We start from the raw sequence: 22,109 nt of genomic DNA, 5'->3' as shown, positions 1-22,109 counted from the left end.
TTTCCCCAAGCTGTACAGTTTACCAGTGTTGGTGTTGTCCAATTCTTGCCTCTGGGCCTACTTCCCTAGAATCCTCCCTATCTTTTCCACTCGGTTCCTCCTTAATACATCTCCTCCAAAAGGTCTGCAAACCGCTTCCGCCTCTTTCCTCCCCTCCGCCCCCCCAAGCATGCAAGGTGTAGCAAATGCAAACAACAAATATGGTTTTAAAACTGCAAATGCTCAACTTCACAATAATCACATTACATCCATTCCTTCTGTACATGGTCTGTTTAGGTTGTAAGGTCTTGTCTTTAAAATATGATAATGTTTACAAGCTCTTCTCCCTACATCTTCTAAATTAGAGGGTATTTCCCATTCCTGTTACTTAAAACAAAATCCCACAAATGGGTAAAAAAAGTTGTTCTCCCATCAGGAAGTTAACCTCTGCTGAGTTCTTTGCAAACTTTTATAAAACTTTGAGTTGCAGCTGTGAGGCCACTGAACATTTGCTTATAGATTCATGTATTTTAAGGACAGAATGGACCATTATGAGCATCTAATTTGACCTCCTGTATAACAGAGGCCATACAATTTCACCCAGAAATTCCTTCGTTAGGCCCAACATCTTGCTTTCCTTACAGAGCATCACTGGAAACAGTGCTCCTTGTCAAGCAATAACTAGTATTGCCAAATCCAAACATTCACAAACCATGAACGAGCTCCTCCGCACCAAAAAATCATGAGATTAGCTTAAAAACCATAAGACATCCTGGTGTTAGACATGATACTGTGTTGCCAACTCTCATGATTTTATCATGAATCTCATAGTATCTGGTATTTTAAAGCCCCAGCTCCTGGAGTCATGTGATTAGATGAGAATCTCAACTTTCATTGTTATTTAAAAAAAAGTTTCTAGCCCCTCTTGACTGCAAAAAAAAAGCTTGAAAATATGAAACCTAAGAAGCTTAGGGTATGTCTACACTACGGGATTAATCCGAATGTACAGAATTCGAATTTTGGAAACAGATTGTACAAAGTTGAATGTATACGGCCACACTAAGCACATTAATTCGGTGGTGTGCGTCCCTGTACCGGGGCTAGCGTCGATTTCCGGAGAGTTGCACTCTGGGTAGTTATCCCATAGCTATCCCATAGTTCCCGCAGTCTCCCCCGTCCATTGGAATTCTGGGTTGAGATCCCAGTGCCTGATGGGGCAAAAACCATTGTCGCGGGTGGTTCTGGGTACAGCCTCACCCCTCCCTCCATGAAAGCAACGACAGACAACCGTTTCACGCCTTTTTTCCTGGGTGAACACAGCAGACACCATACCACGGCAAGCATGGAGCCCGCTCAGCTCAAGACAGCAGTCATGAACATTCAGACAAAGACAATAAAAAAAAATAGCACCAAACTTTGTGCTTGCCAAACAAGTGATCTTCACTGTTCTGTGAGGAAGGTAAGTAGCATGGTACTTTATTTTACAGGTGAGAAATACAAAGGAGAGAGTTTACAACTTAACATAAAACACAGATGAGAAACATTGTTAGTTTTCTAATTTAGGAATTTCTGTCTCCTAGTACTGTATTAAGACCAGTATCATGCATCTCCTTCAAAATGAAAAGATTGAAGGGACTGGTCATGGGGAGAGATTAAAATAATATTATAGCTTCACTGAACAGCTAAGTAGGGGAAGATGATGAAATCTACATGCATTTGACTAGAAAAAACACCAAGCAGGGAAAAGAGTTGTTTAGGTGGTCTGACAGACTGTAATTAGGAGTAAAGGAGTAAAACTGATCAAAGAAATTCAGGCTAAAGATCAGGAAACGTTTCAGAACAGTGAATTCCACTAGGCTATGGAAGAGTCAGAGCCTAATGGACTAGTCCTACTTTCCATTGTTCAGTCACAACTCAGCTGGACAAAGCACTCAACATACAGCCTGGGTGCAGGACAGGAATGGACCCAGTAGGCTGTTAGTCTATCTGTGAAATCCAGTTCGTTTTTATTGCAATCGTGAAATGGAAATACTCAGCCGTACCAACTTTTAGGATATCTTTTAATCAGGCTGCAGCAGGGTTTCTAACTTTACCCTTAGGCTTCCTACAGTTTTGTTCAACTAAATTGTTTCAAGCATTTCCAGTTATGTGTTTTGGGAATGGCTTTGTGTATCAATCTCTCTCTTCCTTCCCCACTCCCTATTTAAATTCCTTTTTTCCCCCTTGAACAGGAATGAAATCTGCTAGACTTTCAGAAGAACAACGCTTTAATTTCTCAGTCGCTTGGATTTTTATAACCAATCTGACTGGTTAAAAAGTTGGGCACATGACCAAGCCTAGGGTTGTGGTATCATCCTCCCAAAGAGCAGTAGCACACAATGGAGGATAATTCTCTACCTCTATCATGGATGGCTGATGCAAACCTCCTCAAGCAGTCCAGCATATATTCAGTCTCAGGCTTGGTCTAGACCTAAAACTTAGGTCGACCTAGCTACATTGCTGAGGGCGGTGAACAATTTTGTGCCCTGTCCAATGAAGTTAGGTAGACCTAATCCTCACTGTAGTTGCAGCTAGGCTGCCGGAAGAATTCTTCCATCAACCTAGCTATTGCCTCTCAAAGGGATGGATTTCCTACAGTGGCAGAAAAACCCTTCCATCACTGTGGCAAGTGTCTACGCCACAGTGGCATAGCTGGAGCACCACAGCTGTGCCACTACAGTGCTTGTAGCGCAGACATGCTCTAAAAACCAAGGCAGACTGGCTGGCTTTTCTTGCATAGGTGATAATGGAAACAGTGGAGCTAGAATTATTATCAGCTAAACTCTCCTTATGAGCATAAAGGTGTCAGTATAACACTTTCTGAGTAAGTCCCTGTATTCAGAGAGATTTCCTTGCACAAAGATTGCAAAGCAGATGTCTTTATGTGGTGAAGACCTTATAACTCATCGGTTGCAATGCATAAAAATATAGCGGAATAATAAAACACATGGGACTATATGAATTATCCAAGGTCGATATCCTCAGCTAGCATAAATTGGCATCACTCCATTGACTTCATTTAAGTCAACGGAGTTATGTTGTGTTACATCAGCTGAGCATCTGGCCTGCAATGACAGTCCCAAGAGGTGATAGCAGTAGGTGGAAAAAAAATTGCCCTCCAGTAACAATAGTTCTTGACATTACGGTTTATTGCCCCAAGCCAAAGCTTAGTGCTGCTTGCTCTGTTTGTTCAGCACGTCATACTGTCTTTCCTAATTAATTAGCAGCGGGGAGTTACCTATTCTGCTGATGTTAAAGTCAATTAGAGAATCAACGTTTGCAGTGACACAGCTCTAGTGCATAATGCATTATTCTTTAACTCTGAGCATGGAAATGGCCCTGGCTGTCAAAATTTTCTCTCTCTAGGTAGTAATAGACTACTCTGATGCACGTCTGTAATTGAACAATGAGTCTTCGGATCATTGTCATGTCTGGGGAACATGCTTAGTCCTCGTCTCTGCTCTTATGTCTCACCTACACACCAAAACAATTCAGATAAGCTTTACAGGATGACCTCAGGAAAGAGAGCTGAAGCAAATGCTTTCAAAACTCTAGTCACTATTGTCAGACAGACTCCTGCATGAAGCCACTGGGAAATTGTTTGCAACTTCAGACTGCTGCACTAATTCAGTCAGACCTGCCGACTGCAAATTCCTGCAACCTCTGTCATTGTGTTGCCTTCCTGTACTATACCACAGCAACAGGAAACTTCTAAGTGGCCTTTGCCATAGGCAGGTATCTTTCATCTTGCAGCGCTCCACAATAGGTTTTCTGACAGCATGTAGGAGCTGACCGCATCAAACACGCCACCTGAAACACGTAGTCAGGTACCGCATCAAACACGCCACCTGAAACACGTAGTCAGGTACCGGTATCTGAAAGAGCTATAGCTAGCCCCCAGACAGGTGTCAATTACCAACCCAGGAAATCCCATTCGGAGTATTTGGCAGGGCTATGCAAAGGATGATATTGAGCCCTGGGCACCAGGCACAAACAAAGCTGTTACCAGCTATTGTTTGTATTACAGGAACGCAAAGAGGCCTCACCCCTGATTGGGCCCCATTGTGCTAGTTGCTGTACAAACATAGTAAGAAAACTCTTTGTGCAAAGAGTTTACAATCTGGCAGACAAAGGGCAGGAGACAAGAAGTCGTGTTCACGTGATCTTACAGATGGGCAAGCGAGGCACAGAGAGACTAAAGAATTTGCCCAAGCTTACATAAGAAATCTGTGTGGCCTTATTCCCAAGACCACCCTTTCCCAATAAGGCATCAGTGGGCTGGAAGCCAGGCATAGAGCTTGGAATGACCATCTGTCCAGGCGTGAATTTCACCCCAAGCGAGCCCCCCATTCTAGTTATTTGCTCCCTCGGTATTACTGCCTACAAGTACAGGGGCTACATACATCACAGCTTCATTTGTAGGGCATTGTTCATAGCCCAAAACACTTTGCAGTGATAAATAAAATACTACCTGAGGGGGAGAGAAGTTAAATGACACAGGCAGGGAGAAGAGATGTGTCCTGATGAGTTTTGAAATGAGATGTTGGGAGGGGGAAGGGGCGGAAGATTCGGGGAGGCTGCTTCTGATGACAGAGGAGAGGCCAGTCACATTGGATGTGGTGGGACATAGAGCTGATGTTATCTGAATGGAAGGAGAAAGTAACCCCTCTAATCTGTGTACTGACATTCTCCCTTGTTTGATTGCAAGAGTAAGGAGCACATGCGGGTTTTGAATTGGCTGATTTCACAACAAATGATGGTTAAATCAGTTTCCTGTCACCTCGTGTCCGGTTGCACAGGTATGGAACTCAGCCAGATTTCTTCCAGCTAAGAATCTGATGCACCCACTGCAGAACAGATGCCAGCCCAGATCCAAGGCCCAGCTAGAGTTTGACAACATCGCAGAGGAAACTACTGTCCCTGGAGAGAGATTATACGATGTTCTCAGCTCTCAAACCAGGGTAAATCTTCAGGAACTGATGTTTCAGGTTCACTTTGGGCCGCTCAGTGGAGTTACTCCTGATTTACACCAATGTAACTGAATTTGGTCCAGCACATCAGTGTTGCTTCCTGCTTTCATGTGTCATATGATTGATAGGTCTTTTCCCATTTAATTTCTAGCAAATAACTAATTGAAACAGCAAGGGAGTTATGAGATCCTAGAACTGCAAAGGTCTTTATAGCAAGTAGAGAGAAGGCTGCTATACTAGCCCACAAATCCCCTATGGGTCTCTCCTCCTGCCTAAGTCCATATAATGTGCCAATCACTATGGTATTTAGTCTTGCCCTTGAGAGCTCACAAATGAATGTACACAGAACGCAACAGGTGAATGAAACCAATGAGTGGGATGGAGGTGGGTTGGGAGGATGAGGTAACCTTAAAGCAAACACAGTGTAGCCAAAAAGCGGAAGTCACAGCTCAGCACTTGCCTAACCAGTGGCGGACGGGAGTGATTTGAAGTTTTTGCAGCTTGTTACTTCTGGGATGTTGGTTTTAAACGCAGAAGGCCACATCCTGAGCTGATGTAAATAGAGTTCCGATAAAGTAAATGGGGCACTGCTGATTTAGACTGCTTGAGGATCTGCAACATAGTCTTCCTTAGGTTAGGTGAAAGTCCCATCTCTTGATCACTTTCAGGCCCCATCTCCCAGTCCCATCTTTTGGTCAGTAAGTGCTTCCAGAGGAAGCATACTTGACACTGATGTGTTGGAATCCCTAGAATTTAGAATAAATATTTGAGTTGTAAAATGTTAACAAAATGGATTGGCATTATACATGAAAGTGAAATCCTTCCTTTTTAACTTGAAAACCTTGTGATAATGGCAATGCTACAGTCGACGAGCATTATGAATAAAAATGTTGATGCATTTAGGAGTTATAAGATTTGTACAGAAATGTTCAAAGGACTGAAGTCTTGAGTCTCTTTAATTAGTGTTGGGAGTGAACAGCATCGAGTTTAAGTGAAAGAATAGCAGATTGTTGCTATGCTCTCTGTTTAAATACATGGCCTGTTTTTCCCTTAGTACATTTCATTATGGAATACAATATTAAAGCTAAAAAAAAGTCTTTATTAGCTAGCAGATGGTTTTGCAAGTCTTTTTAATGAGATGATGAAGGAAACTTTGATGGCAGGCTTTTTACATTACACTTCAGCGGACTATTGCCATCACAACATTGAAGGGTCTTCTTTTATTCCCCTTGGTTTGCTTTGAAGCCAGAAGATTAAATATAAAGAAATAGAACCAATAGATTTATGCAGGCCAAGTTCTCCTCTTCCAGGAGTTTTACATCACTGATTTCAGTAGTCACTTCATGATTTATACTGCTGTGGAAGGAGACTTGAGTGTCATCATCGCTGAGCAATTCAGGGGCTATGTTACATTTCTCATGTACTCGCATCATTTCGTTTTCATTTTTTAGACGGCACATACAGCACTTTTGCGGGCAGGTCAGCAGCACAGCTGAACTTCCCAGTACTTTGTTTCTAGACATACGAATTGCAGGATCAAAATTAGCCTTGGATATTGGCTCTGTCCTGCCACCTTGCAAAGCCTGGTCATGCCCCTACAGTGACTGCAGACACAGCTTTGACCACAGTGTGGCGCTCTCAGGTGTGCCGTGTTAGCCTATCAAACCGGCAAAGCAAACAAGGGCGTGTAACTGGCCTCTGTTGACTGTGCTGGCGGCAGAGTGAGTAACTCATGCAGTGGCAAGCGCTAGGCCTGTTGTTTTAGTGACAAATGGATAAAATCTGTCCCAGACTTCAGCTCATGCAAAAAGCCAACACCAGTATTCTTAGAGCGACCTGTTCTTCCGATATCATGGGCTTTGCCATGGCTTCTCAACCAATTTTGTATTATGCATACAGTTGCTTTGTCTGTCCTGTGTCTCCCACTGGCCAGCTGATTCACTGCTCCGGATGCTGGGCTCCAGTAATCCAGGCCCTTGGGGGTCTCTGAGCTAAAATTTGAAGTCCTAAATATTTATACTGCTCTGAACAACATGGAATCCAGGTGCCCTGCTTCAGCTATTAACCCCCAAACAGTCATTTCATATGCCGTGAAACAGTAGAAACGATCTTTTAAATATGTAACCGCGCGGACTTACGTGGTGCCTTGTAAATAATTCCATCATAAATATCTTAGATTAACAATTTGGTTGCGTGTTTGCCACTTTACAGCGTGACTGGTTCTGAGGCCATTTAGCAATGCTCACCGAGGCTAAACTTGGTATTTAAAAATGGCCTTGTGAGGCAGGCAGCCCAGAAACTTTGAGAAAAATGGAGCTAATTTAAAACATCTGACATGCAGGCTGAATAAACTGCAGCTGGTTTGTTTGCATTGCACACAAATTGCTACTGCTGGCAGTTTTCTTTAAGTCTCCAAAGCGGCAACTTCTAGATACTCAATGCTAAAGTCCAGGCTCTGAGTAAAGCTACAGTGGGAAATTCCCTGGGAACCTACTCCAGGGCTAGAAAGAGCGTTCCTTGCAAACTCCCAGCAGCAGAAGAGTATGGTTTGTCAGCCTTAAACTGGAATTTCCTGGAATTTGTCCGTTTATTACAATTGCACTTTTATTAAACAGAAAGGGTTCTGCCCTTTCCCTTTGCAATTGCTATATGCCAAGAATCAGGGAGCAGTCTGAGCAGTTATCTTGCTCAAATGTAATTTGATTCTTCTCCTCTCTTAGTATTTGATGAGAAACCTTTGTATTTTCATGCTTTAATACAATCTGGCACATAATTACAAATGACTCATAGGTAATCTCGGTCATGGAGCTCTCTGAAATTAGATGATAATTTTGCCTGGAATTTGTATAGCAAGAACTAAGGAAAAGACAATTATAATTATTCTAATCAAGATATCTTTTTCTTTTCCTGGGGTATTGCTCTGTGAACTGCTAGAAGCCTGAAAGTATTTAGACCATTTCTGCCACTCACTGTCTTCCGGACAAACGCTACTGATCACTGTGTATTTTCATCACTGTAACATCTCCTGGTAAGTGCTACTGACAAAGAAAAGGCTGTAATAGATGAAAGTAGAGCAGTAAAAGTATTTGCTGATGGTGGTTGTGAGCCCAGTAGCTGCAGGATGACAACCTCCTCAGAGCTTCATTCCAAGGTATATAGATTCCCAAGATGACAGAAGGGAATGAGCTGTTCGGTTCCAACCAGGGCAGACAGGGACAAATTGCCTGGTGCAAAGATGTCATTCGTTGGCCTGGAGCTTGGTGGTAGGGTGATACCACCAGCAAGGCTGCACGTTGTCAGCTTTCCTGGACGCATATATAGTTCCAGATTCCAGGGTCTCAGAATTTGCCACAGATTCTACTCCTCCCTGCAAAACTGTGGCCCAGAACTCATGTATTCATTTAAAAATAAATTGCTTTTATCCCTTATGGTTGCAAAGAAAACCTTGAAAGTCTGAGCTGAGTGTAACCCACTACAGCGCTTTTCTGCCTGCGTCTTCAGCCAGCCAGCCAGCCAGAAACAATAGCGCTGGCAGCTGCAAACTGCCCTATTTGCCCCAATGGTTAAATCTGAAACCTAATGACCTAACAGTTTCAGTGCCAACATTATTAACTGTCTCACTGCTGATCGTGCTGGCAGAAGCGTCCTACTAACATGCCTATGAATACGGCCAAACTGCCACCTGCACCTCTGCACTTGCCAGAGTCTCCACCATCCCCTGCATGGCAGCCTAAACCTCTGACCTCCCTGCCCGACGATTTCTCTGACAGGGTCAGGCATTGTTGATACAAAAATCTTTGTCATGTTAGTAAAACCGAAATGCAGGGCCAGCCCAAAGCATATTAAATTGAATATAAAAATGATGCAGGGGCTACTGCATTAATTGCATTGCCTGTGCTCATAGGTAACTGAATAAAAACCTATTTTATTTTTAAATGAAATGAGGCCGATGCAGAATTCCCAGTCGGCTGCCCCACGGTGCGACAGAATCCAGGCTGCTTTCTGCATGATTTAGGCCCAGCTTGCTATGGGGCATCCCTCCCCACCATGCTCCTTAGGCCTTTGACAAGGAATTTGTGCTCTTCCCTTTCACAAACATGGATCTGCTTCTGCTCCCTTATGCCCGGAGGAAACGTGTACTACGACATTACATGAGAGAAGCCTCATTACCGGGTTCTGCTGCCGTGCTGTTGTACTTACTTATCATGCTCTTGCTGCTGTTCAAAGGAAGCCCAGGAGTATAAACTCCTCTCTTGTTTAAGTGACAGTAGAGGCAGCAGCACAGGGAAAGAAAACCCCAGTGTGCCCTCCAGGGACTTAAATCCTGGTGCAAGATAACAGGGCCCCAGGGACAGGACTACATCAGAGAGGGATAATGTTTTGGCTCTGTTAGCATGTCACACAGCTCAGATGCATATAACGGATCGACACGTTGAGTTCAGCCGCTATCTTGAAAATGGAAACTTTCAAGCGAGAGAGATTTATCCAGCCCCCACGAATGTAGGCGGGGGAACGCTTCTGGCACTGGAGTAATGGTCCTTCTGCTAGGTTTGCGTCTGAGTTTTAGCATGTGCCTAGGCAGAGTGATATCCTGCCAGAGGAATAAGGCCTTTTCAAGTGACCTGTAAATGGAATTAACACGTTTCCATCATCTCTCACAGTATGTGCTGAATGCTGCTCCCATGGATGAGGTTACACCTTACCAACGGAAAGCTCACCTCCCCACCCCCTTTTCGGTCCGTGACATTTATTCTCTCCCCAGCAAGCCACTCTCCCACTTGATGTGATTTCCTAGCATGCATCACACTGCCAGGTCATATCGACCGTGGATCTCGGGGATCAGAGCCAGCCCTGGAGGGATCAGGCAAGTGTCTTTTTAAAGCGTGTGTGCCCACTTTTGCACAATTTTTAGTATCCCACTCACCTGCCCCATGTCCCCATGGGTCACCACCATCCAGGATTCTGCCCGGTTCCATAGCAACAGTGATATTTTCAGCATGATGCCTTCTGGGATGTCATATCCGTGTAGCAGGCATACAAGGGCTGAGCTGGATGTCACGGCCAGGCAAAAAAAAAGGCAAGTTTTCAGCTGCTAATGTGCTGTGCAATCCAGTCTGAGGCTAGGAAAGGTGATAACGTTTAGTTAATTCCTTTTGCCAGGTCACCCTCAGCTCTACCAGAAATGGCCTCGGCTTTATTTCAAACACTGCCAACAGCTACATCCTGGCTGATCCACGTTTTCAGCTGCATGCTGGCAAAGGGCAAGTGAGAGAGGAGCAAAGGTGGGTTCTGAGGACGTTAGAAATGAGCCCTGACTGAACAGTCCCATTCCTGCCGGGGACTCCCCTCCTGGCTCAGAACCACGTCAGACTTTAGCTTGTGGTGGGGAGTTGCTTGATGACTCCAACTAAGCAAGTGGGGCGAGTTTAATTGGTGGAATCCTTTGGGGTCCCTGTTGCTGGCATTTCACAGGGACTAATTCTCATGAGGTGAGAGGGGGATGACTGGCATCACTAGTCAGTGTGGGCCCAGTTCGGGAGAGAGGTTTGGTCCAAGCTCTATTGGACTGATCATGGGACTAGGAGTCAGGACCTCCTATGTTCTGGCGCTGGGTCTGCTACTGAATTCCTCAGAGACGAGTCATTTAATTTCTCTGCCTTGGTTTGCCCATTGTGAAATGGGAATAGTAACGCCCACCTCCCAGGGATGCTGGGAGGACTCTGGCTAATGTTTATAAGGAGAGTTGATGATTAAGAGTAAAGTTGTACAGTAAGTGGTTTATCATCTAATTAATCAGGCAGGCTGGCTACCTTGACTGAGTTCACCCATTCTCTGGCATCTAAGGGGAGACCAAAGACAAGAGCAATACAGGGAGGGGACTGCATCATTTCCTTTATGCATCGCCAGTGTGTACTCCCTTCTGCTTCCACGGTGTCTGCGTCTGTGGAGAAGTGGGAGGCCCTGGAAATGTATATGTGGCTATTCCCAGCCTCTGCCACTTTCATGCTCTGGCCAGAGCAGCCGTGGGTCAGCATGGAGGAAGGAAACAGTGGCAGATTTCAGTCTCTGGGTTTATTGACAGCACAGAATGTGCTGCCTGCAGGTGATCAGCTCCAGAACATTAAAGACCCCTTGGATTCCAGGCCGGGAGTGTTTAACAGACTATCTGCCTTCTGCGGCAGATTGTTCCTTTCCTTGTGCTGCTTCTCACACCTACGGCTCCAAGTGGTTTCTGTAGCACCTACGGGTCCTGCATACGTTCAGCTCAGCTGCACGTGAGAGCAGGGCCAGGCCTGTGTGCAGTAACAGAGTCCCCCTCCCCTCTGTGACATCCTGCCACCACCCACATCCCCTCCTGTGCCTCCTCTCCTTGACCTGCCTGTGATCCCCCCGCCACTCATCTCCTGTTTGCTAGGCTCAGCTGGCTGAAAGGGGGATGGAAGAGAGCGGCAGGCCCCAGATGTTGAGATAAGGCATTGTGGGCAATGCAGCCACAGGATGGGGATTGAAACCCACTGCCCAAAGCAGAAATAGACTGGTGACTTGGCAGTGGGGCCAGGCAATCTCACCGGGTGTACACCTGCAAAATGAATGGCTCTTTTAGGAAAACCCAGCTGCAGCGAGATTCCCCTGACTCTGGGGCATGGAGTTGGACAGGGCAGCCCAGGCATTGTCAGGGAGGCTGGTAAGGCAGAGGGGCTCTGCTTTCTACACGCTGCTCCCCGTGTGATTTGACTGAGGTGGGTGATGTCGAAGCCGCCCCGCTCCACTGAGGCACATGGCAGCCCACTGCTGGGACTGGCTGGCTCCTCTCACTGCCTCTGCCCCGTGTGTGCATCTGGACTGGCTTGTGTGCTCTCTCTCCCTTCCCCGTAAGTGGTGTCTGGTCCCTGTGTTCCAGCTGATCTCAATGGCCCAGCGTCCCTTGCCCTCAGCTCTGTCAATCACAGGCACTGCCCAATGACGCAGGACAAGCCGTCTGGCAGGGGTAGCCAAGTGGGCTGCAGGGGAGAGCACTAGGAAAGAGCTTCTAAGGACTGCTGTGGCCTGCAGGAGCCAGGGGAGAATAGGCTGAAGATGGAGACACCGTAATGGGGGGTCTGACTGGTGAGTCTATAGGGTGTAAAGTGCTGGAAGAGCAAGTTCCTGTGCAATTTAGACCAAGGTGCCTTAGATATGAGCCCGGGGAGAAAAACATTTGTAAGGTCTTGTCTACATGGGAAAGTTGCCCTGGTTTTAGCTGTACGGGGTCAATAGAGGCAACCTCCTCTGGGGGGACACGTAGTTCAGTTTAAGAATGGCTCGCTCTGCTTTAGCTGAAACAAGTTCCTAATCAATTTAAATAAAACCAAAACATGCCTGGTTTAGACAGCAAGGAGAACCTCCACACGGCCGCCTGCTCTGGGTCTGAAATCTTGCTCACGTAGACAAACCCTTGCTGTGGCCAGTCTGATCCCTTGTCTCTCAACTCAGTGATCTGGAGCCTTCTTCCTTCCTTCCTTCGCTGCCCTTTGTCTCTCTCGACTGCCCTAGTAACTGAGCTATGCGACTGCAAAGGTCACCTGGTGATCTTGCTTCTTTCTGCCTCTCTTGTATGCACGTTTCCCTTTCACTGATACACGGCACATCTTGCCTGAATCACTCCATGGCACAAGGGAGGTGTGTCATTTCTTGTGATCAGTCGTTGCATGGATGAGTTTAGCTGTGTGGGATGTGCATGTTGCCTATATCAACCCTTCGTTTCAGTGAGCTCAAGACAACATGTTGATATGAGCAAGAATTAGCTGAGTGAGGGATTTCAAGGTGGAGGGGATAAATATTTGGACTCAGGGACATGTCAGCAAGGCAGGTGGTTGAAATCCTCCAGCTGGAAGCCTTTGGAAATTAAAGGTGCAGCAGACAGTGAGGGGAGTGGGGGAGGATATGCTACCTATTAGAATGGGGGCAGGGAGAGGGGGCAGATGTTCTGGGGCAATGGGCAGGGATGTATGAGAGCCTGGCTGCCTCTGGAAATGAGCTGAGCTGAACGGGGTGAGGACGCAAACCCCATTTCGTCCGGTGCTTCTGTCTTTGCAGTGAGCATTTAGTTTTAGTACATCTGCCGCCTCCTTTCTCGCAGGAGAAAGAAAGGGATCCCTGTCCTCCCCCATTCCTGTCCGAGCTTGTGAGGCAAATGTAGCTGGTGGAGAACAGTGGCTTTAAGCCACTGTTGCAGTAGCAGGTTGAGGTCTCTGGAGGATTCAGATCTAGCTAGATCAGAAGGAAGTGGGATTGGATTCAGAGCAGCTGCTGGGAAACATCCCTTCACAACAGACCGAGATGCGGTTAACCCTTGATGTTCGTGCATTGAAATACAACACTGTAGTGGAGGAGGTTTAATGTGACTGTATGAGACAGCCTCTGTCAAGTGAAAGCACCATCAACGATATTTATTTGGTTGATCTGTGTGGTTTTTCTATGCCTCACGGCTACAGGAAGTTTTGTTGAGGTAAATTTACTTGCATTATGGGAATTGCACTTTAAGGTAAGTACAACATCTTGTCCTGGTGAGGGGGTAGAGCTGCAAGCAAATTCCTCACCATTGACAGTGTCCAGCAGGAGGGATGAAGCTGTGGTGAGGAGCGCTTTCATATGCCTTCCCCTTGCGACACCCTCACCTATATCTGTTCTTCTAAGGCATTATGTTCTCATCTGGGAAGTGTCCGAATCGCTTCCCTTGGCCCAAGCAGCAATTGCAGCGTTAAAATAATAACCAGCCATTCTGTTTGGATGCACTTCCATGCTGTGATCTTACTGGGTTGTAAGTTCATGGCCGTGCTGTCTTTTCTCCTTAGGGATGGGTTTGCATGTCCTCCTGCCTATCGTTCCTGATTCCTGTAGGACAGAATGAACAGGGATAGGGCCTTTAATGTCACAAACCTGGGGATCCCTGCCTGAGAGGAGCTTCTGCAACGGTGTGAAATGAAAATTATTTCTGTACAATGGGAACTATTTAATGGAAGTGAGGTATGACATTCCCCTCTGGCGTCATCCAGACCGGTGATCAGCTAGGTCACCCCAATCCTTGACTCTGGGAGCCAGCCTTACCCTGCTCTTCTGTGAGAACCCCCACTCCTGGGCTGTCCACACACAGCCTCTGGCATGTAAGCTGCTCCTTGGATTGTGCAACCGAATGACACGAGCCAATATCTCCGGTCCCAGACACAACCCTGGGAACCTCCGTCTTGCAGTGTCCAGTTATGCCTGCTGGACGCTGCAAGCTTATATGAGTTCGTCAATTTAACAAATAAATTGATATGTACCAGGCTTGTTATCCCAAGAGGAGCTTCTGACACATTTCCAACCAAATGCACTGCTTCAGGTAGAATAAACAAACACATTTATTAACTATAAAGATAGCTTTTAAGTGATTATAAGTCAAAACATAACCAGTCAGATTTGGTCAAATGAAATAAAAGCAAAATGCAGTCTAAGCTGATCTTAACACTTTCAATGCCCTTACAGACTTAGATGCCTCTCACCACAGGCTGGCTGGTTCTCTTCAGCCAGGCTCTCCCCTTTGATCAGCGCTTCAGTCGCTTGATGCGGTGTCTGTAGATGTAGGGGGAAGAAAGAGAGAGCATGGGAAACGTCTCTCCCTTTTATCATGTTATTTCTTCCGTCTTAGCTTTGCCCCACCCCTTCAGAGTTAGGTGAGCATTACCTCATTGCAGTAATGGTAAAACTGACCAAAAGAAGGGTGGGAGACTCCCTCGAGAGTCTAACAGATTCTTTTGTTGCTGCCTAGACCAGCGTCCTTTGTTCCTGTGAGGCTGGGCTGGATTTGTCCCATACCTGCCCTGATGAGGTGTGAACTGCCTCTCTGCTCTTGGAGAGTTTTTGCCTGGGCTTGTTTTAAGCCATGAGGACACATTTTCAGCCTCATAACTACATAAATGAAATTATAACCTGTAACAACAATGCTCAGTGCATCATGAGCCTTCCGAAGACACCCGACATGACAAACTTTGCATTGGATACCACACAATCATTTTACAAGGATGAAAATGGGGGTGCTAGGTGTTCCCCCGAGGTACAGACAGGGCCGGTGCTACCATTAAGGTGAACTAGGCGGTTGCCTAAGGCACCAAGATTTGGGGGTGCCAAAAAGCGGTGCCCCCACTTTTTTTTTTTTTTTTTACAGCATTCCTCCCTGAGCGCACGGTCGCCGCTCCACTTCTCCCGCCTTCCAGACTTGTAGCTCCAATCAGCTGTTTGGTGCCGCAAGCCTGGGAGGGGAGGAGAATTAGAGTGGGGGTAGCGTGCTTGGGGAGGAGGCGGAGCAGAGGTGAGCTGGGGTGGGGAGGTGCCGCACGGCTCCCCGGGCCGGGCGGGTGGAGATCTGCTGTGGGGATGCCTCAGGACAGGCAGGGGGAGCTGCTGTAGGGCTCCCCACCCCAGCTCACCTCTGCTACGCCTCCTCCCGTAGCACGCCGTCGCTGCTCCACTTCTCCCACCTCCCAGGCTTTTGGCGCCAATCAGCTGTTTGGCGCCACCAGCCTAGGAGGGGAGGAGAATTAGAGTGGGGGCAGCGTGCTCGGGGAGGAGGCGGAGCAGAGGTGAGCTGGGGTGGGGAGCTGCCGCATGGCTCCTCGTGGAGGGGGGAATGCCATGAGGGGGGAGCGCCTCAGGGTGGAGGGGGGGGCGGGGAGCTGCTGCAGGGCTGGGGGGGGCACAAGGTGGAAGTTTCGCCTAGGGCGCGAAACTTCCTTGCACTGGCCCTGGGTACAGAGCATCACATGATGGTCCCTTGTATGAGAGATACATGTGTGTGATTTTAGTACTTGTGAATGGAGTTGATGCTGCTTTGACAGCCCCTCAAGCTGAAGTCCTCTCTTTATCCGCAGGGTAAATGCAGCATGAGAAGTAGGAAGCCCAACCTTCCCTCACTGCCCTGTTGGCGCTCCTAGGCCTCGACCTGGCAGGACTGTCTCTAAGGATGAGCTCTAGGCCCATTGATAACGGATCTCTGCTTTGACACCCGTCCCGGGTCAATTAGTGCCATTTGGGGTGAGAAGTTTAGCACACTGGGTATGACTAAGCCGAGGGTGGGGGGAGGGGGTGGAGAAAGCATCAAATTGTCACAAGGTCTGGTCACTACAGCCTTGGGCTGCATTCAAGCTGGCATCCTAGGCTCAAGAAGCTTTATATTTCCCAACATGTCACTATAAAGAAAAAAAGAATGGGAAGTCCATGAGAAGCTGGTGCACACACCAGCTAGCAACTGTAGACAATAGATGCAAAACCGAAGACATTGCCTGCTCGTAATTAAATTATGCCTCTGTGACGGAGTGGGGAGTATTGACCTGGGGATGTTGCGTGGGAGTTTTACTGGTACTGTCTGCATTGGTGCTGGATGGTGATGGGGATATCAGGGTGTGACTTGAGGGATGATAGCTGAGCATGTAACCTGAGTCCAGGAGGGAGATGAGGCCAGGTGACACCTGCCTGGGAAACTGGATAAAGGCTGGAGGAGGAGCCGGGGTGTGTGGCTGGAGGAGACTGCTGGAGGGGCTTTCAGTTTGGAGCTGGCTGGGGAACTGGACAGGGGTTTAGGCTCCCTACCCCCCAAGATGGACCTGACTGAGGGGGTCCTGTTGTCTGTACCTACAAGCTCTGTTTGGGACTGTCCCTGTCGTCTAATAAACCTTCTGTTTTACTGGCTGGCTGAGAGTCACGGTGAATCACAGGAAGTGTGTGTTGGGGGGTGCAGGGCCCTGACTCCTCAGCTCTCCATGACAGCCTCCCAGCATGGAGAGAGAGTTGAGACCCCACCCCCTTTCCACTGCATCCAACCAGTGGACAGGAATAGTCTGGCTTCCATAGCTCTAGAACATGGAGTATGCATATGTGGGTTTGTGGTCCATTCCTACATACACCAGGATGGCAGTGCTGTGCTCCTACATAGGCTGCGATGTGCTTACATAAGAATCATACTTCCAGCCACCTTCCTGGGGATGGTGAAACTGCTCATCTCACCAGCATGGCTCAACATAGTAATAGAAGCAATCAAATTCTGACCGAGTAGGCAAACACATGGAGTTAGTTGGCTCTGAAAGAGGTTTGAAAAGTTCTCTGTCCATTTATTAATGACCAGCAGTAGGATCCAAGAGAAGAAAAATGTCCATTCTGCTGAGCTTCTCAGATGCCTCTGATATTCTTCTCTGATTTCCGTAGTAATCAATTGTCTATGAAAAAAATCTATCCAGAATGTTGTAAACAATTTTTTAAAGAACTTGGATATGAAAGTAATTGCTCAGAGATCTGTATCTAAATTGCTGAACTGGTACCAACCAAAGAGCAAATGTGATTTTGACAAATGTTCCTAGCACACTCAGAAGCTACAACATTGTGAGGAGTGGAAAAACTCAGCCAATAACAGGCTATGGAAGGCTTAATGTTTGACTTTTTGTTCCAGAGTTGTTGTTACTTAAAATGTCAACTTCATTTGACTCGCTGTTGTATGCAACTTTCACATAATGGGCCTGATTCTCCATTGACCACATCCTGGGTAGTTATTCTCATCAGTGCCCAATGGGTGTGAAATTCCACCATCCTCACTTGGTTGTGTTTCACACACACTTTGCCCTGTACACCAGGTGCAGGACAGTCGAGAATGGGGTCCAATCTGTGTTACAGATTTTTTCATGCACGCTTTATTTTATTTCTATTGCAGTAGTGCCCAAAGGGCCTAATCAAAACCAGGTCTCCAGGGAGTTGTACAAACACACACGAGGTCATAGTCCTTGTCCCAAAGGAATCCAAGAAGACAAATGATCTACAATGTTCAGTGAGCGAGCAGTATGATCGAATAGATACAATTTGTTAATAGAGATACATTTCTTTTTAAATATGATTTATTATTATAAATGGTTAAAGGGTGTGACTTTCCAAAGTAATAAGGGGTCCAATTCCCATTGATTTTCCATTGACAGAGATTAATGTTTTGTTTTCAACTATGTAAAATGCCCAGATGCTTTGGCAATGGGGGGATAATACATCAGTCAGTGAATAATATTTCTGCTTGCTAACTTCAGTATTAATTCTGTGAATGATGGGAAAATGTTTTGCATTTGACTTTGAATAAAGCCTTGCCATGAAATAGGGTTGTTTATTGTAATTTGTTTCTTTTTTGCTATATGCAGAGGATTATGAGCTGTATTCACAAAAGATTATGGGATCTGGCCACCAAGGATTCTGAGTTTGGGGTCATGTGAAGTCACTTGTGTGGTCAGAGGCAGCAAAGGATTGAGAACCAGAACCAAGATGAAAACTGTGATTTATTTCCTTTCCATGCGATTCAAAAAAAAACCCTCCACCAAACCTGCAGAAAGCCTAATTTGACTAAATGATATTTTCCAACCACCTGAGACTTTTCGCTGAGGCTGCGTTAATATGACAGAGCTTTTTCTTTTCCACCTCCTGATACTCAGCGGGTTAGGGACATTATTGTCACAAGAATATTCCTGATTCAGTGAAATTTGAGTGGGCTAATTAAATTATTTAAAAAAACCTTGCCGAAGCCCTACAGTCTTGTGCAAAAGAAGACTGCAGGGTTTCCCCCTCCTTATTTCAAGGGGAGCCGGAGGACGGGGGAGGGAATATGTGAGTCTAATGAACTTGATGATTTCCTGTGGCTTATTGAGAGCAAGGCAACCTTTAACACTAGTTGCATTATTAACATCCCAGATGGCAAATTGGCTGACATTTGACACCATATAAAAGTGGTATGAAAAACTTTATTAACTTCTTTTTGCTGACTGCTTTGGATTGTGTCTAGAGCTTGGGGGAAATGCCATTCTTTGGAAATGTGTTGAAAATGCTGAGTACTCCCTGATTGTTCTGTCTATTAATTTAATATGCTTTTTATTAGAGGAATCTAAGGCGTGATATGGCTGCCTTTAAAATCAACAGCCAACTCTCACTGGTTTTGGATCAGACACATATTGCAGTAGGGCTAGAGAATGACACCAGCTTCCATCCAAATGAGGAGGAAAACAAAAATATGAAGCTCAGCTGTCATCATGCTTGGGCCAGGAGAGGCCTTTAATGATAACTTTCCCCTAAGCCCTGTTGTTTTCCCTAGGATTCATACTTTGTGTTTTTAGGGGAATTGGTCCACCTAAAAATAATCTGATTCTCTTGACCAGCAGCTCTGCTACAACTTGTAGCTGTGCCATCACTCGCACTCTGCGGTCATTGAGCTGATGCTCAAAGCTGTGGATATGGTGGCCTAACCAGTCAGTGCGGTTTCTGTACATTTGGTTTTGATAGAAACTTGGGTTCAAATCCTGGCTGTGCCACTGACTTCCTGTGAGATCTTGGGTAGCTCACTTAGTCTCTCTCTTCTCTCTGCCTCAGTGAGGGCTACTATCTTGGTTGACATCAAGGATTGAGCAGTGGAACTCCAGAAATAAAAGCATGAATCTGTACAGGTTGAGCTAAAGAGCCCTCGTCTGGAAGGGACCTTGAGAGGTCATCTAGTCCAGTCCCCTGCACAGATGGCAGGACTAAGGATTATCTAGACCAGCGGTCCTCAACCGTGTGTCCACAGCCTGCAAGCCCTTTCAGGAGGAATGTGGAGCTCCACGGCTGAAACCAGGTGCCCCAGGCCCCAGCACTGAAGCCGGGAGCAGCGTGGGGCTGAAGGCAGTGGTCCCCCCCGCCCCAAAGCCGGGAGCGGCGCAGGGCTGAAGGCAGCACCCCCCAGCCCCAAAGTCTAGACGCGATAAATCGACCCCCAAGTGCTCTCCCATCGACTCCTGTACTCCAGCGCCGCGAGAGGCACAGGCAGAGTCAACGGGGGAGCGGCAGCAGTCGACTCACTGCAGTGACGACACCGCGATGAGTAGGTCTAAGTACGTCGACTTCAGCTACGTTATTCATGTAGCTGGAGTTGAATAACTTAGATCGATCTCTCCCTCCGCCCCCCCAGTGTAGACCAGGCCTTAGTCTGGCTTTCAGCTCCTCTCACGCAGCATCAGCATATTCCCCCTCCATTCTGCTGGATAGAAGAATCGTATGCAACATGCAGGGAACAATCTTAACTCTGCTTTCATGCGCTGCGTTCCATTGGCTGTGTGCAGCCTGGATTCAGTCCAGAGGCCACAGAATTTATGATGCTGCAGTAGGACCAATCAGGAGTTGAAGAAATGAGGCAATGTAGAGAGGTGTTATTAAAACACAAATATTGGTCTCAACCAGGAGCGCAGCCAGCTTTTCTGCCGCCCTAGGCAGCGGAAGGTCCTGCCCCGAAATGCCGTCCCCCACAGAGGCAGCGGAAGGTCCCGCCGCTGAAATACGCCGTGGTCACCCCCCCTCCCCAAATTGCAGCACCCTAGGTGACTGCCTAGGTCGCCTAATGGGTTGCGCCGGCCCTGGTCTCAACTCCACTTGCTTGGAGCATAAAAGTTTGTTACAGTCCTGCTTGGTTTTTTACCTTCTGAAATAAACTAACGGTCCTCAGCCTCCCTCCAAGTGTTTAATTCCACTGACATCTCTAAAGTCAAGATTTTCCTTTCCACGGGTTTGCAGGGTCTTCCAGGTTATGTGCGATGTCTTGTTTCTAAATATAGAGCTTGCCGGATCTGCAACACCAGCAGAAAATTCTGTAGGCTCCTCTGAAGTCCTGACCTGCTCCTCCTCCTCGTCTCTGATTCTTTCCTTTTGTACTTGCTCATTGCCCAGGAGTCCAGCGAGTCTGTCTGATAGGTCAGAGATTTGGTGAGATCTTTGTCTGCCTTTTCTCATTTCCCCCCCCAGCCCCTGCTTGCTGGCTCTTCAGCTGCTCTGACTTGATCTGATTTTTTTTTCATGCTCTCACCTTGTTTTTCTTTCTTTTTAGGTAATATGGACAAGAATTCTTCTGCCTGAATACTAGGAACCCATGCAAAGGAAGCTCTCAAAAAGGCAGGGTTGTAGCAAGTCAGAGAGATCTGCCTATTCTCCTCTCTCCACTTCACATGCTTCTTTGTTCTCTATTCTTCACTGCAGCACAGGTTTGCTGAGCAAGAACACCTTGAGTCACTCACATTAGTCAGTGCCTCCCCAATCATGTCCAAATAAACAGGCAATGCCTCCCCTTGTAATATATGCCAAAAATGGCAGAAGACCTAAAATACTCCTTCAGTAACTAATCGCTGAGAATGTGCATCACACAGACGGCCAGCAACCAGTGTAATTTCTGCTAAGCTCAGGCTAAGAATCTGAGGGCAGATGCTATTTATGTCGCACAGCACTTCAGAGGCAGCACTGCAGAACCCTGCTAGCGGGAAATGAAGGTCAGTTCAGGTCTTTTAAAACACTGCATTACTTAAATGGCTTTTCCTGTCTCAGCTGTCTAGTTTTGAGATTAGCACAGCTCCAAAAGTGGCATTTTTTTTGCTGCTCTTTTCTGCTGCTGTAAACCAAATGCAGATTTCTAAGCTGCTTTGGAGACTGGAAAATATTGAAATGACCTATGAATTGGCAAACTACTATTCAAGAGATTCCCTTGGCTAAGAAATTCCCTTCTAAAAGAAACTTCTTAAAGATATTTGACAATGAAAACATACCTCAGAACAGATCAAAGGCACCTTTCTACCTGTATCATCCTTTCTGGCATACTAATTTCACAAAGGTTGTTAAATCCCCCCACTTTATATTTGGCCATCAAGTTTTTATCTCTTCCACCTCTATAGGGCAAGGTTGAACACCTCTATGTTTGTGGTACCACCACAAGGTTTTGAATGTCTTGGGAGCTTTTGAAGACAGTTGAATAATTGAGGGCTTGGCTCATCGAAGTATCTTTCCATGTAATTAACAGACACTGGGGGTCAAGCTGTCGTTTCAGGTAACAGGAGTTTGGGATAATTGAGGTTCAGATAACTCAGGTTGTGCAGACATTTGTGAAAGCACAAAGTGTCCTCTGTACCTCCTTTAAGCAACCTCTTTACAATCAATAGAGCAGCATAATAACCGTCTTGTGGCGTTTGCCTTTAGGGAAAACCGACTCCTTTTCTTTTTTACTACCAGGATGAAAAATTGATCTGTTCCCCAGGTCTGAGGGGTGGAGTCCTGCAAGACATTGTACAGAGCCAGCTC

The sequence above is a fragment of the Malaclemys terrapin genome, chromosome 4, assembly GCF_027887155.1.
Source record: "Malaclemys terrapin pileata isolate rMalTer1 chromosome 4, rMalTer1.hap1, whole genome shotgun sequence".
NCBI lineage: Eukaryota > Metazoa > Chordata > Testudines > Emydidae > Malaclemys > Malaclemys terrapin.
This window is presented reverse-complemented; position numbering follows the sequence as displayed.